The sequence below is a fragment of the Mus caroli genome, chromosome 1 (genome assembly GCF_900094665.2).
Source record: "Mus caroli chromosome 1, CAROLI_EIJ_v1.1, whole genome shotgun sequence".
Taxonomy (NCBI): Eukaryota; Metazoa; Chordata; class Mammalia; order Rodentia; family Muridae; genus Mus; species Mus caroli.
Genome location: NC_034570.1, coordinates 156,122,378 through 156,139,394, shown reverse-complemented (window position 1 = coordinate 156,139,394; position 17,017 = coordinate 156,122,378).

Below are 17,017 nucleotides of genomic sequence, written 5' to 3'. Positions count from 1 at the left end.
TTGCAAACTTTATATGCCCCAGTACAGGGGAACACCAGGGTCAAGAAGTGGGAGTGGGTGGGTAGGGGAGCAGGGCGGAGGGGGGGGGTATAGGGAACTTTCAGGATAGCATTTAAAATGTATATAAAGAAAATATATAATAAAAAAAGACACTGAAAAAAATTAAGGAATTTTTAACGAGGAGGGGGAAGAAGGAGGAGGAAGAGGAGGAGGACAACAACAACAACAATGGCTTCAGAGATGGCTCAGTGGTTAAGAGCTGATCTTTCAGAGGACCTGGGTTCAATTGCCAGGACTCACAACTCACAACTGTTTGTAACTCCAGTTCCAGGGGTCCACCACGTTCACACTGACATATATGCAGGCAAAACACCAATGGACATAAAATTAAAATTCAATTATTTCTTTTAAAGAAGACTAACATGTATGGGCTTAAGTGCCTTGAGATACAGAGCAGCCACCTCATAGTAAATACTTGGCTCTGTGTGTGTGTGTGTTTGTGTGGTGTTTGTGTGTGTGCGTGTGTGTGTGTGTAAATGTTGATGTGCATGAATGGAGGTACATACATGCTATATTGTGCACATGGAGGTCAGAAGAATCATCCAGTGTCAGCCCTCAACATCTACCTTGTTTGAAACAGGATCTTTTGTTTTCCATGACAGCGTTGTCCACCAAGCAGGCTGGCCTGCTAGCATCCAGAGGTTCTCTGTCTGCCTCCCATCTTGCCATGGGAACCCTGGAATCACAAATGTGTGCTACCATGTCTGGCTTTTAGAAGGGTTCTAGGACTCTGACCTCACGTCTTCATGCTTGTAAGCCTAGGATCTTCCCATGGAGCCACCTTTCCAGCCCCCGAGGGCCTCTTGAGTCTCCCTGTAAAGCAAAGGTCATGGAACCCCATGGCTGGGCTGGGAGGGGTTAGCGACGGACCCTAGAAAGCAAACAAGCTTTCGGTTTGCTTTGGCTGCGATTATGAAGTCCACAGTCACCCAGTGGTGACCCCATCCTCCTGTGAACTAGAACAGCAAGGGGTTGCCACCCATGGCGAGCCACTGACTGAAGGGGAGCACGCTCACTTCCTCAGATGCAATGCTGCATGTGTTGTAAGGGACCTTGGGTCACCTCTTCTTTTGTGCAATGAGGTTAAAAAAAAAAAAAAACAGTTTCTGCTTCTTTAGCTGCTTCTTAAAACAAACAAACCCAAAACGTTAAAGGTGTTTTATTTATTTTATGTATATGAGTGTTTTGCCAGCATGTATGTCTGTGCACCACACCACAGGCATATACGGCAGTCAGAAGAGGGTGTTGTGGCCCTTAGAACTGGAGTTGTGGCATCAACTGGAGTTCTGGGGACAAACCCTGGTCCTCTGCAAGAACAATAAATGCTTTTTTTCTCTTTTTTTTTAGTTTTTTTGAGACAGGGTTCAGGGATTCTCCGTGTAGCCCTGGCTGTCCTGGAACTCGCTCTGTAGACCAGGCTGGCCTCGAACTCAGAAATTCTCCTGCCTCTGCCTCCCAAGTGCTGGGATTAAAGATATATGCCACCACAACCAGTTTCCTATTATGGTTTGTGTGTGTGTGTGTATGTGCAACCACGTGCATGTACAGGTCTGAGGGCTCAGTTCCCTTCATCCATTGTGTGAGTCCAAGAGATCAAACAGATTGTCAAGCTTGGTGACAACCACCTTTACCTATGGCTATCTCTCTGAGGCCCACATATGACTTCAGCACCATGATACAAACAATGTAAAACTGGACCATGCCAGGAATGCCAGAATGAATGCCCACGACTCCTGGGACATTCCCTCCCCCGTGGACCTGCTGGAAGTGCCATCTGCTGGTGCCAGAGTCTCATGGCAGCAGGTATGACACAGGCATCAGTCACAGCTGCCCCTTGTTTGACTCTGGCTCCAGTTTTTCTAGAAATCCCATCATAAAGGCGCTACAGGAATCCCTTTCCCATTGTGAAAGCTCATTAGACACGTCAAGTCTTGGGATGCTGCTCTGGTTGTTTTAAAACACCTACGATTCACGGGCTGAAGACGTGACTCAGTGAAGAGCGCTGGCTGTTCTTCCAGAGGACCTGGGTTCCATTCCCAGCTCACACATGACCGCACATAACCACCTGTAACTCCACGTCCAGGGGCTCTGACACTCTTCTGGCTTTCCTGGATATCAGGTACACAATTGGTACCCAGATACACACATAGGCAAAACACATAGAGAAAAAAAAAAACCTAAAATTACATCAATCTAACAAACAAGTATACTGAATAAACACAACACTCTCCCTGCACTGCCAGGGCTGGGGTGAGGGCTGGAGGGTGGAAATGGTGAAAACCACCATTCACTCAAACTCTGAGTTCCCGGCAAGGGTGTGAAGCTACACCAAACAACCCCAGGTGTCTACCCCTTCCTGCTTAAGTGTGATTTTAAACAATAGTCATGGAGAGAGCCAGAGTTGGCCCCAGAAGTCCTGCATTCAAAACTTACCTCCTTTCTCTTGGTAACTGTATGGTTCTGTGCAAGATTTCCCACAAACTCAAATTCCTGCTGGCAGGGGCTGGGGCAGGAGATAAACACTGTCACATTATATGCACCTAAGTGATGTAATAGGTGGCAAGAGAAGGTTTTCCCCTAAGGAGATTAAAGGTTAATGGATAAGAACAGGTTTCCATAAAACAGGCGCAGGCTGGAAATTGTCACAGACTCCACTGGGAGTGTGGGACAGGGTTACTAAGACTGTGTTTGTGCCTTGCTTCATAGAAGGGGAGAAGAATGACTCTGAGGCATCCTGGGGGCTCTCTAATGGCTTCCTTCTTATGGAAGGTCTCTCTACTCAAACCCACTCAATGAAGAATAAGTTCCACGGTCCTCAATGGCTACCTGCAATGACACCTCAGGAGCCAGCAGGCACTCACGGGAGGGAGGGAAGCATAGAAGGCCAGGAGGAGAGCCCCTGAGGAGCAGTTGGTCACAGTGTACAAACAGAGCCACAGGAGTGTACACAGCACACCACCAGCGGACGGGCAAACCCGAGACTTGCTCTGTAGGTCTCTTACCTACAACCAGGCTGAAGCCAGCATGGACTGATACATTTAAAAAATGTACCAAAGTGTACTGGCTAATTTTGTGTCAACTTGACACAGCTGGAGTTATCACAGAGAAAGGAGCTTCAGTTGAGGAAATGCCTCCATGAGATACAACTGTAAGGCATTTTCTCAATTAGTGATCAAGCGGGGAGGCCCCTTGTGGGTGGTGCCATCCCTGGGCTGGTAGTCTTGAGTTCTATAAGAGAGCAGGCTGAGCAAGCCAGGGAAGGCAAGCCAGTAAAGAACATCCCTCCATGGCCTCTGCATCAGCTCCTGCTTTCTGACCTGCTTGAGTTCCAGTCCTGACTTCCTTTGGTCATGAACAGCAGTATGGAAGTGTAAGGCGAATAAACCCTTTCCTCCCCAACTTGCTTCTTGGTCATGATGTTTGTGCAGGAATAGAAACCTTGGCTAAGACACAAAGCAATGCTAAGTGGGTATTCCATGCCTGTCAAATCACCTTTTGAGTGTTCATGTTTATGGCTATAGGTTAGTGAGGCTGTCAATTTTGTCCAGACGAGTTTCTTTTCACCATGGTGGCAGTTACAACTGAGACTCATATAACTGCTCAAGGTGCTGAGAACTGGTTGATGGATGCTCAGCCTTAAATGGGGCGCCTGTATCACATACACACATGCACTCTTGAGCACAAACACACACACACACACATCCTGCCCACCAGCCAAAATGCAGGGGTTATTAGGGACGAAGGGGCAGAAACAAGGTGATGGCATGGTTGTATACAGTTTTCTGACATGACCCTTCTGCTGCATCCTTGGGCTTGCAGTATGTGTGATGGCTTGCAACAAGACTTGTACACAACTGGGCCCCTCAACATGAGGTTGTGGATGAGGGACTTGTGACGCCCCACTCTCCCAAGGATCTATAGGAGGTTCATGTTTGCTGGAGGAGGGAGAAGTTTTCTTCGATTGTTATAACCTCTGATAAGGTACCCACGCTCCTGTAAGTAATTCTAACTAGTCCCATTGGCTTTCCGAGGGGCGGGGCCTGTAGAAGGGAGATTAGTTAGGGAGATAAAGGGAGTGGGCTGAGCTGGTGTGAGAGGGAGGTAAGAGAGCAATGGGGTGGGTGGTGATGGGGGAGGCAGCAGAGGCAGGCGGATCTCTGTGAGTTCGAGGCTAGCCCGTTCTATTAAGTTCTAGAATAACTGGATCTACACTGAGAAACCCTGTCTTGAAAAACCGATAGATAAATAAATAAATATAAATAAATAAGAAGGAATGGAAAGTGAATATGATCAGAGTTATATATGGGTGAGAGAATGCCACAGTGAAACCTACTGTGATGTGTAATTAGTATACACTAACAAAAATGTAGAAAACAAGGCAAATAGTCTTTTAGGTATCCCAATATAGGGCCTCTTCACTTTCCACCTGGCCTGACAGCTGCTAGCAGGCTCCGGGATTCGTTCATCTATTTGGAACTTCCACATTCTCTTGAGATGCGTAGATTAAGAATTCTCATCACTTCACTGAGCAGGGGAAAAGTTGAATTTTGAAGAAGTTACACAGACTTGATAAGACCATACCTTCTGGACAGAGGTGTCTCAAGGCCCCTCCTTCTTATTAAAGACATAAACGACCCATCAAGCCAGGCAAGAAGCCAGGTAGTAGCAGCTGATATCTGTCCTCCAAATATGTTCTCTCTTTAAAAAATGACAACAGATTTTTCTCCCCTGCATGTGTGGCAGAATCAGTAAAGACTACATTTCCCAGCATGCTTTGCACCTACTGTATGGCTCAACACAGGCTATAAGTAAAAGAGTATGTAAGGTCATCCAGGCCAGATGTCCTATGCCTTCCTCCATCCTGAATGGCAGATGAAGAATGTGATGGTTGGAGCCGAGGAAGCCATGTTGATGTATACTGGCTCTGAACTACTCACCTGGGAATTTTATGTGAAGAAGTAAGCTGAAGTCTAAGCCACTGCATTTTGTATTTCTTGCTATAACCACTTAGCTTTTACTCTAACTGATGTGAATCGCAAATAATCGTCACAAGGGAAGGAAACTGGCACATTAGATGCTAGCAGCTAAATCAGGGTGTCAGAGGATATTGTTACCAATAGGTTATGCCTGATGCTGTCACCTATAGTCACCATGTAGGGCCCAAGTATATGCATACACATTATGCTCCTGCATCTTTACTGTACTCACATGGAACGAGCAGCCACTCTTCCCTTCAAAGTGATTTTAAAAGCCCCAGGCTGGAGGTAGAGAGATCAGAGATCTGATCCTAGCCCAGTCTGTTCTGCCTGACCAAGTTGCTTATTCTCTCTGAGTTTACGTTTCTCCATCTGTGAAATGAAGGTGGTTGTATCCACCAGTAACCACTCTGCTCTCTCCCCTCCCACCCTTCTCCCTTGCCCCATGTGGATCAGCCTTGCACGTGGGGTTTAATCTTCCCAAGTCAGAGGGCTGAGACTCAGGGGCTAGCATCTCTCTGCCTTAACTCCAATAAGCCAGAAGTCTTTTTACAAGGGTGGTGGTTTCTGTGACGCCTGGAGGAAGGAGAGCCTGTGGCATCTATGAACTCCACAGTGGGAGCCATTGTGTGGATGAAGGGCTCAGATCATGATGGGAGCTTTTGAGCTCTTGGCTGGACCTGAAAGGTCAGAGATGTCTGGGAAAGAATGGCTGAGTGGTTCAAGGTCAGCATGCCACAGTTCTGGTGGCTCCAGTCTACACGGAGAAACCTGGGAAACCTCTCTGCTGGGTAGCCCAGGGCTGACATCATCCTGAACCCCTACCAAGTATCAGTAGACTCTGAAAAAAACAGCAACAATTAAACACTGTGCAAGGAAGCAGACAGCGGGATGTGTTCTAATCCCATGGCCAGCAAGCATTGCTGAGTATCAGTTTAAACCAGCTAGCAAGAGGTGGCATCTGTGGGGGACTTGAATCCCTCAACACTCTCCAACAAACTCTGTGGCTTTTACTATTTCCCAATCTTCTCAGGCAGCGAGTCCCACCCACCTATACAGTCCTATCTATCTCCCACTCACTGGATGCCTGGGAGCTGAGTGACAGATTCCACTCCTGGGTTCTTAGTAGAATTCCATAGTTCCCTCTCAACCCAGGCTAGCCCAATGTCTGCAAGCACACAAGGGCGTTCCCCTTCCACTCACACAGTGGCTGAGGCTCTCGGCTGGCGAATCCTGAGTCAGATCTGCCAGAGGTTTCCTTGTTCTACAGGTATTTCCTAGGGTGTACATGCAAAGTCTAGGGTAGTGCCTTTAGTGTAATGGACAGAGAGAGAAAACAAAACAACCATCTGAACTAGTCATTTCCTCGGGATTGCTACTTAGAATAACACTAAAATGTAACAACCATGTACCAACCAGGGGCTGGGAACTAGCGCAAGGAGCAAGCAGGAGGACCAGGTTTGATCTCCATCATCTGAGTTAAAACTGGGAAGAGCATTTGTAGTTCCAGTGCTGGGAGATAGAGACACACATATCCCTGGTGCTCTCTGGCCTGGCACCTAATCTAGTCAGCCAGCCCTGGGTCCCAGAGAGAGACCCTGTCTGAGAAAACAGTGGACAGTTCCAGAGGAATGACTCCTGAGGCTGACCTCTGGCCTCCAGGTGCACAAAGCATGTCTGCCACATTCACATGCATGCACCGCCCCCACACACACCATCCTCAGTGAATGGTGAATGGTGCAAGTGCCATGACATAGAAACAGAGGTGATGCCTGAAAATGCTTTTATCTCCACCCACGCTCTGGATACAAATTAGAAATGTGATGGCTTCAAATACTCCTCCTGGTTCCCAAGCAGTTCCTTCCTTCCCAGCAGGACCGGTACTAGGGAATTCAATATCAGATAGCAATTATAGCTGGATGGTGACACATGCGTGTGGCTCACACACAGAGCTGGCCTATAATCCCTGCACTGCAGAGGCTGAGGCAGGAGGATGATAAGTTCAAAGACAGCCTGGGCTACATCATAAGATATCTATCAAAAGAGCCAAAGAAATGAAACTTGACAATAAATAAACGAAACACAGCAGGTCAGACTTATATTTAAGATGAGTTTGAAATAAAGTTCTCTGAAAAAAAAAATAAAACCCACAGAACACTTGATTCATTTAGAACTTCAGATTAATTATTGCACAGGACATATTTATACAGAAAATTTGGTACCCCATATTAACTAGATGTCCTGTGTTTTTGTTTGAGAAATCTGTCAGTTTTATTTTAAAATCTTAATTCCAAATTCCTTCCTAGACCTGACAAGTCTTTAAATCTTCCCTCCCCCAAGTTTAGGACTTTCGGTCTCAACCCCACGATCTCCTGACTTGTCCTGTCCAAAGATGTGTTGCCTGATCCTGCTGTCAGAGTCATCTTCCTAGAACATAAACCTGTCCCATACAAAAAGCCCATGAAAGAGGCCTTGCCCCTGGATGCAGGGCTGGATGAAGCCCAGGCCTCTACCCAGGCCTGCGTCAGGCTTTGTCGCTAGTCACCCTCTGAGAGACTAGAGTTTTGCTATCCAGGTTCACCGGTGAATCCTGTCATGAAGCAGCCCCCCGCTTTCCACTTCTGACTGCCTGACACACTGCAGGAAATCTGATCTGAGTCTTCTGTTGTTAATCCAGAGTGGTCCTTTCTGTGAATCCTCCACAGTGCCCCAGCTTCCCCTGCCTCCTCCCATGCCCCCGGCCACATCCCTGCTCCAGGATGTGGGAGTTAGCCTCATCTAGGGCTCTCCATCAGGCTGGTGGACCACCGGAGGTGAGGCTGGGTGTGGAGGGAATCCTGAGCACAGCAGTGGCACCCTGGATCCCTTGAGGCAGCAGGAGATGAGAAGAGCAGAAAAGAGGGAAGGAAGGAAGATTAATAAAAGTGGTCTGGGGGTGGGGGGTGGGGGGGGGTCTTCTCTTCTGTGTTAGTCTGGACAAGATCTTACCTAAGCCTTGCAACAGTGTGCAGCCTCCTGGCCTCAGATTCACACAGGAAGATAAAAGGGTTTGCGTGGTGGTCCTAAAACCCACGACAGTGAAAAAAAAATGGTCCAGAATTAAGACCCGTGTCTTCTAGTAAGAGAGTTGCATGTATCATTAACTACACTTCCTCCCAGCCCACGAAGTCCTCCCTGCTGACCCTTGTGCTCCAGCAGGAGGCCCAAGAAAACAAAGCCATTTCTCTTTAGCAGGCTACGTGCTCATTATTCCGTGCATGGTGACTGCATCCTGCTTACTGTGTTGAATTGGTGGATGGCTAGGGTTTTGCTGTTGATGTTTTCAGAAAAAACAAAATGAGAAAAAAGAGGATGGATTCTTTCATTGCTCCTGGGGCAAACAGCTGGGTAAACAAGACCGATCTATTTTCAAAAGAATGAACGAGGAGTGGGATCTGGGATGGAAGGAACTGGAATCGCTTGTCTGGTCTGTGGAACATTCCAGATAACAGGCTCTTGCAAGAGACTTTAGCTCGCTGAGACAGAAACTCCAAAAGGCATGGTGAGTTCCTGCCTGTAATCTCAGAACTGGAGAGGGAAGATCAGGAGTTCAAGGATTTCCTCAACAACCAAAAGAGTTTCAGGTCAGCCTGGAGCCGGGACTACTGTGAGGCACTGTCTCAAAGAGAAAGTAAGGGAGGGGAGAAGGGAGGGAGGGAGAAGAATGTGGGGGGGGGGGACAGGGAGGCGACAGGGAGAGGGAGGGGGAAGGGGGAGAGGGAGAAGAGAAGGAGGAAAGAAACAAAGTTTGTGGTGGCTCAGGCTTTATTCCCAGCACTTGGGAGGCAGAGGCAGGTGAAATCTCTGTAAGTTAGAGGCCAGCCTGGTCTACATATCCAATTCCAGGCCAGCCAGGGCTATAGAATGAGATCCTACCTCAAAATAAATGTGTGAATAAATAATATTTTTATTTACATAACATACATGTACATAAACCTAAATTTTGCCATCATTTAAGTGTCTTGAACATTCAGAGATTTCAGCTGCTCTTGACTTAGATTGAATCCTGGGTGGCCTGACTACCTTCAGCAGGTGACTTGCCCAGGGGCCACAGTGCCTGAAGCACCCTGGTCCCTCTGGAGAAGCCCTGAGAAGCCTGAAAGGATTCCCTCCTGACTCATCCCCACCCATCGCTTCAAAACCTCCCCTCGCTCCCTCTTACCTGCCTGTGCTTCTGAGAAGCCCCGCAGCAGCTAGGAGGATAACGGAGCCCCGCAACCTGGAAGCCTTCCTGCTCATCCATCCTGCAACTGCTGGGCCTGGACCCCAAGCCACAAGTACTGGGAGGTTGGCAACCGCCATGCAGTTCTTCTCCTGGGACTACCAGGAGATCATCTCAGATGTCCTGAAAGATAATGTACTTAACGAGGATCATGGTACTGTGAACTTCCTGTGTGAACATTACAGCTCCAGAGCCCATCCATTTAACAAGCCAGTCCTTGGACAAGCAAACTTGCCAGGATAGTAGAAATCCATAGTAGAAGTCCACCGCCCGTTCCAGAGGCCTCACTAAGTCAATTGTGGTAGCCATTGAAGAAGCCTTGAAGCTTGCAGGGTGGGGTTGAGATTGAAGCATCACACGTTCTTCAGTTCTTCAGCCTTGAGTGGGTTAGGGATGGGTATGGAAAATGACCAGCACCGGGCTGGGTGTTCTGGGATTCCCATTCATTGAAGCTGAGCTTGGGTGTGTGGAGCATGGGGTTCAGATCCACTGGTGCTAATGTTGTCTCTCTTAGCCATGCATCTCATTATCCGTTGATACAGAACTGATCTTCTTAACACCGTATTATTGGCAATGTTAAAATGAACCGCCACCAGGGTCGGTTATATGCACCAATCATCACTATTCAGATCACCTGAGGAGGCAAGCAAGGAGAACTTAGGGATTTGGTTGTATTTATTGTGGCTTCAGCAGCTAATCCCGATGCCCAGCCAAAGACTGAGGCAATGTGCATAGCCCAGGGCACTCTACCCCTCCTCTTTCCTCTGGTCAGCTCAGTCCTGTGGTTTGTCTCAGAATCTCCATATTGGAAACTACCTCGAAAGTCAAGTCATCTGCCTGGATCACGACACGGGTGATCCTGACGCCCTTGTCTGAAGCTGGCTTTGTCTCCAGCCAGTGGCCTCCAGTCCTGGAGAACACACACCTTCATGAGGCAGACCACAGCTTACGGTTTGATATTATAATGGTTCTTTTTTTTTTATCGATATCATATCTGTTTTCTCAGAATTTTTTACCCAGTGAGTCATACGCCTGGAGAGAAGAGTGACATTAATGGGGATGGTCTGTGGTCAGGACTATTCAAGAATTCAGTTTAACACCTTCCTCCCACCGCCAGCATAAAATTCAACTTCTTAGCCAGCATCCAGAGCAGTAGCACTGACTGTGCTTTAAGCTATTGTGTGATAGCCTCCAAGCCAAGCACAGTGAACAGTGCAACACTGTAAATCTTAGCTGTTCAGGACATGGAGGTAGAAACTTCACTTGTGCCTATCAGTTTGAGTCCAGCCTGGGCGAACAGTAAGACTCTGTCTCAAAACTCAACAATGGCAAGTTTTTCTGTTTGCTAAACAGAGACTCCATACCCATTGGGCAGGGTGGGCAGGTGGGGATGGGGAGGCTCCCCTTGGGTTGGAGAGATGGTATAGCAGTTAAGAACACTAGTTGTTCTTGAGAGGACCCAGGTTCCGTTCCCAGCACCCAGATGGCAGTCCACAACTATCTGTAAGTGCATGTCCGTGGGATCCAGTGCCCTCTTCTGACCTCCTCTAGCACCAGGCACAGGGTGCTGTTCACACATACATGTAGGTAATTGCACAAACACATACATTCCCAGCTTTCTGGATGGAAGAGCAAGAATTACATCCATCCCTTTGAGAGGACAATCCTGTATGCTGAATATTGCTGGTTTTCCTGGAGGTCTCTGGGCACAAGGACCTTCGTGTTGTGTCCCCAACAGCGAACTGTCTTTTTTATAGTTTGGATTGTGGTCTTCAGTTGACATCTTAAATGGGTGTGAAGTCATAGATGACGGGCATTCTGCTGTTCTTCTAATGATTAGTGGCATCGAGCATCCTTTCATAGACTTGCATGCGTTCTTTAGGGAGATGTCCATTCAGGTCCTTCGAGCTATTTTTAAACTGAATTAGTGGGTTTGTTGTTGTTAGTGTGTTGTTTAATTGTAGGAGAGGTTGGAGTTTCAAAAAAATGTTTTTATATATTCTCTTTTATATTCCTATTTTTGTATTTTTGTATATTTTATATAAATAGCTTATATTTATAAAATATAAGCTACTTCATATTAAACTTTTATCAGATACATGGTTATTTTCAGTGGCATTGCTTAACTTTCATTATAGTATTCCTGTTAATGGGCAAGAGTCTTCAGGTCTATGTAGTTAGCCCCTGTGTCTATTTTGCCACTGTTTTCTGTTCTTTGGTGTTAAATTTAAAAACAAACAAACGAACAACAACAACAAAAACATTGACAGACCCACAACACACACTTTCATGGTAGATCTCGGTTTTAGGAATTTATTTACGTATTTATTTCTGTACTGAGATTGAACCCAGGGCTTCCAGTACCTTTCACTGAGCAGCGGACTCAGCTCTCTTTCACTTTTAATTTTGAAACAGGGTTTTCCAGACTGCCCCTGAATCCACTCTGTAGTCCAGCTGGGCCTTGACCTTGTTATCCTCCTGCCTGCATCTCCTGAGTCGCTAGAGCTGCAGGTCTATGCCACAAAGCTAAGCCTTTAATTCAGTTGGAATTAATTTTTATATAGAACGTGTCCACCTTCATTCTTGGGCCTATGAACGTACAGTTTCCCATTTTGGGGTGTCAGGTCCACCCTTTCTCCACACGTGATACCAGCTCCCTTGTTGAAGGTCATATGACATAGACATGGGGGCCTGTTCCTAACTCTGTTCTGTTCTCTTGGTCCACATGTCTGGTTTTGTGCCAATAATCACATTGTTTTGATTACTGTAGCTTTGTCCTATGCTTTGGATTCAAGAAATCTGAGGCTAGCAACTTTCAAGACTTTTTGGTAATTTGGAGTCCCTTAAGGTTCCATATGCAATCCTTCCTTCCTTCCTTCCTTCCTTCCTTCCTTCCTTCCTTCCTTCCTTCCTTCCTTCCGTCCTGTTTTCCAAAAAGCACTATTGCAACCTTGACAGGGATGGCACTGACCACCTGGATAGCTTTGGCAAATGTGACTGCTTTAACAATGTAGCATATCCCGATCTATGAGCACATAGCATCTTTCTCTTTATTTAGCTTTCTTTAATTCTTCCAATGTTTGTGGTTTTCTGTGTCCAGTGTTTCCCTCCGTGCTAAGCCAACTCCTTCCTACGCAGTTCATTCTGTTTTTATGCCATTTCAAACTGTTCTCTTGCCTTCCTTCTTGGGTTGCTTGAGCTGTGCAGAATCTGAGCTGTGTGTTAATATTCCATCTGCAGCATTGCTGGATTTGTTTATTGTTTCCAGCAGTGTTTTCTTGCGGAATCTTCAGAATTTTATACAAATAAAAGCATGCCATCTGAAAGCGAAGGTTTCTTCTTCCTCTCTGATTTCCATGTGTGTTATCTCTTCTTGCTGACCTCTCTGACTAAAGCTCCTGGTGCCCTGTTGAAGACAAGTGGAAAGATGGAGCCCCCTCCATCACATTGCTGCTGACTTTATGGAGAAAACTGTCAGTTCTTCACTGTGGGGTACAAGGCTAATGGTAGGCTTTACTTTGTAAAACATAGGGCTTGGGGGCCAGGAAGACAGCTCAGTGGGTAAAGATGCCCGAGTCAAGCTGGCCAACGTGAATTCCATCCCTCAGTCCCATATGGAGGAAGGAGAGAACCAACTCACTTAAGTTTTCCTCTGACTTCCACTCATGTTCTGTGTTGTGTATGTGTGCACATGCCAATGTGCACGCGGGCGTACACACACACACACACACACACAAAATACTTATAATTAAAAATTAAATACAGGTTTTGGGCTGAGAGTAAAAATGAAGTTATGAATTCTAGCATTGATGGTGCTGAGATAGGAAGATCATAAGTTCAAGGTGAGCTTGGGCAACTTAAGTAAGACTTTGCCTGAAGAAATAAAACAAAGCTTTAATCCCAGCAGAGGCGAGGGAATCTCTGTGAGTTCAAGGCTAGCCTGGTCTACAGAGTGAGTTCAAAGACAGACAGGAACTACACAGTAAAACCTGTCTCGGAAAAAAAAAAGAAAAAAGAAAGAGGGGGGGACGGAGGGAGGGACGGAGGGAGGGAGGGAAGGAAGGAAGGAAGGAAGGAAGGAAAGAAAGAAGGAGGGAGGGAGGGAGGGAAGGAAGGAAGGAAGGAAGGAAGGAAGGAAGGAAGGAAGGAAGGAAAGAAAACAAAGTAAAATTCTCAAAGTCATATATATTTATTGGAATTATTGGCTTGGAATTTATTGAAATATCAAATTTGGCAGATGCTAATCTGGAGTTAGAAATGACAGGCCAGCTGAGGATGAATCTCACAGGCAGACTGTTTATTTATGTGTGATGTTACGATTCTGATCTTCAGAGTCAGAAAGGAAAAAAGAAAAGGTGGAAGAGAGAAAAGGCAGAAGGAAGGGGAGATGGGAAGGAGAGAGGGAGGAAGGAAGGAAGGAAGGAAGGAAGGAAGGAAGGAAGGAAGGAAGGAAGGAAGGGAAGGAAGGAAGAGTGGGTGGGCAGGGGGCAAGCCCAGGATAACCAGTTGCTAATAAAAGATCTCCATCTGGGTTTTGTAGTATTGTCTGGATTTCTGAGTGTGGTTATAGAGCCACATAGGACACAGTTAAGGTGTGTTCTCTCACACGTGGTTTGGGAAGCAGTGGTCACTAAGGCTTTACACAGGAAGCAACCAATAATAAGCCACTTTCCTGGGTGGTCTTTAGAGCCAGCGCTGATGCTTTACACATGCGCAGTAATGGACATGGGGGTGGGGGACATTCTTCTCCGGTCTGTTGAGAGAGAACTTGGAAGAGATTAATTCCTGTCCTAAAGTGCTTGACGCTTCGGAGGCTTAGTCTAACTCTTGAGCTATTTCCTCTCATACTTGAGGGCGAGGTAACCAAAGGAAAGGCAGCCTTCGAGGGATGGCGTCTCACCCCGAAGCACCATGCTCCATGAAGACGGAAACATGACAAGTAGCGAGACAGGAGCGGCCACAGGAAAAGAAGAAACAGCATCTCCAACAGGACCAAGTTGCTTTGGAGAACTGTAACTTGCTTATTTTGGTTCTGTTTCTTTTATTCCTTACCTGACAAGCTGGGTTGAGATTAAAGGACAGAGAGAAGCTTCGTTCACATCAGCGCCAACTGATTCCTGAATGTATGAGTGAGTCGGGCAGCTTCAGAGAATGCTGCGTTGGCAGCATAGGATGTTAGGAGAGAAGAGACACCCACGCATGGCTGATAGGGGGTGAGCACCATGAGTGAGTGAGGAGAGAGTTTATGTGGGGTTCCCTTACAATCTTGACGGTCTTTCTTCAGAAATGATCCCTAAGTCAGACCAACAACATCCTTAGCCTACCAGCAGCCAGCATTTCAGTCCCTAGTGTTTTCTCAACACCTGACTCCCTTCTTGGAAACCCTTCCTTCTTTCTCATTTGCCTGCTCTCATGCCGTTATATAGCCTCAATTCTTGGTGCCAAATTTTCTCCATATTTTCAATCTTCTGTGCATGGATGAGGGAGGAAAAACCCCAGACAGGCAAAGAGATGGACCCAGGATGCAGAGCCAGAGAGGATTCACGAAGCCTTAACACAGCTGCAGATTTAAAACAAAAAAATGTCAAGGGGAACAGAGTGTTCCAGCCGGTTTAACTTCCTGTTGATAGTCTCCGGAGAGGAGGGGGTGAGGCCTGAAGTCTCCGAAGTGGGGTAGAGGGAGGGCAGGGGCTAGTGGGGCTGGACTTACTTTTTCTTGGGTAGTCAGTCACCCAGAAGTTTGGTTTCCATCTGCAGGACTGTTGACACTCATTTCCTGCAGCAGGCCATGGTCAGAGGAGGCTCTTGGAGCCCAATGCGCCCAACCTACAGAAAAACAGGATGTGCGCTTTCAGATCTGACTGAGCCATGAGATGCAAATTCCTCCCTGTCCCCACACCCACCCCACTCCCCAGCTACTGCCACCCACACCACTCTCCTTTCTGCTGGAGAGACCAGTCCTCTCCCTGTGTGGCTTTTATCAGGGGGCCCTGCACCCCTTTCTTTCTGAACCAGCCCTACTGTGCAGTCAGATTCAGTGCCTAACTCCCTGAGCCACGGGTTCAGACTCGTGGTGGGTTTTGATTTTAGGAGTTCTGTACCCATGGCTGACCAGAGTTCACATCAAATAAAAGAAGCAGAAAGGTTGAGTAATTCTGTGTTCTCACAGAACCTACCGGAAGTAAACTTGGGCCTCAGACCTCATCCGGGGCCCCCATGCTTTTCCTAGATCACCCTCCTTTAGCTTTTTGTTGCCACATAAGAGCCCTTCCTTGTGTGAATGAAGGAAAAAGAAACAGAATAGAAACCAACAGATACACACTCACACGCATAGATACACTCCCACATACACAGGCACACACAGAGACACACACTCATACACAGAGACACACACACAGACATACTCATACACACACACACACATACATTCACAGACACACACACACAAACACACACACAGATATTCACTAACAGATAAATACAGATACACAAATACACAGATACACACACATAGATACACTCTCACATACACACAGACACACTCATACAGAGACATACAAATTCACACATATATACACAGACACACAAATTCACACACAAATGCACACACTCACACAGACACACAAACTCATACACACACAAATTCACACACACATAATCACACACAAATACACACACACTCACACAGACACACAAACTCATACACACACAAATTCACACACACATAATCACACTGACATACACACACACACACACACACACACCACCTGTTTTTCAGGGGAAACACAAATGGTAAAATACTAGCAGTTCAATACTCTGTGTGTAGCCAACTTTCCTAGGAGGAGTTGAACCCCAGACTTACACCTGCTCAAAGACTGTGTGTGCCTGTTGGAATCCATATTGCTAGCCTGAGGGCGTCTTCAGCCTGGCCTCTGGGGAACACTCATACTTTCCCCACCCCTTGCTCCTCAAGGCTCATAAGGTCCTGTCCCCCATGTCACCCCCCTTCCTGTTCTCCACTCCACCTTGGTCCACTTCTCCTTGTCACCCAGGCTTTGATGGACCAGTTCATCCTTGTGAGCATGATCTTCCGCAGGACTCTGTATCACCCGTTGCCCACCACTTCGGAATATGTAGAATAGTATTTGATTGTATTAGATTTCCTTTTCTCAGAGCAGTGACAGGCTAATAGCTTAGGGCCCCCGAGCTTGCCTCATGGCGCCCACAGTATAGGATGTACAAGGTGAGGAAAGTCTTAAGTCATAGACAGATCGGGAAGTAAAGGGAGGTAAAGGAGGATAATCTGAGCTTAGACGATGCCGTTGTGACATACCCTCAAAGGCCAGAATCATGCAGAAAATTTCAAAACCAAGAATTGTCAGTTTACACATGGAAGAAGAGAAACGAATATAGCGTTGATGTGTGGAAACCGTTAAGAATGATAGTCGCTCCTGCTCACACTAGGAATAAACTTTTGATACTTGTTTGTGTGTTATTTAGCTATGGGGAACCTAAAAATGATATCCAAAATGATAACTATTCAGTATTGCAAATTTTATTCCAAATTGTGGTATGAAAAATCATCATCAGCTAGAGAAAGTACCCAAGGAGCTAAAGGGATCGCAACCCTATAGTTGGAACAACATGATGAACTAACCAGTACCCCAGAGCTCTTGTCTCTAGCTGCATATGTATCGAAAGATGGCCTAGTCGGCCATCA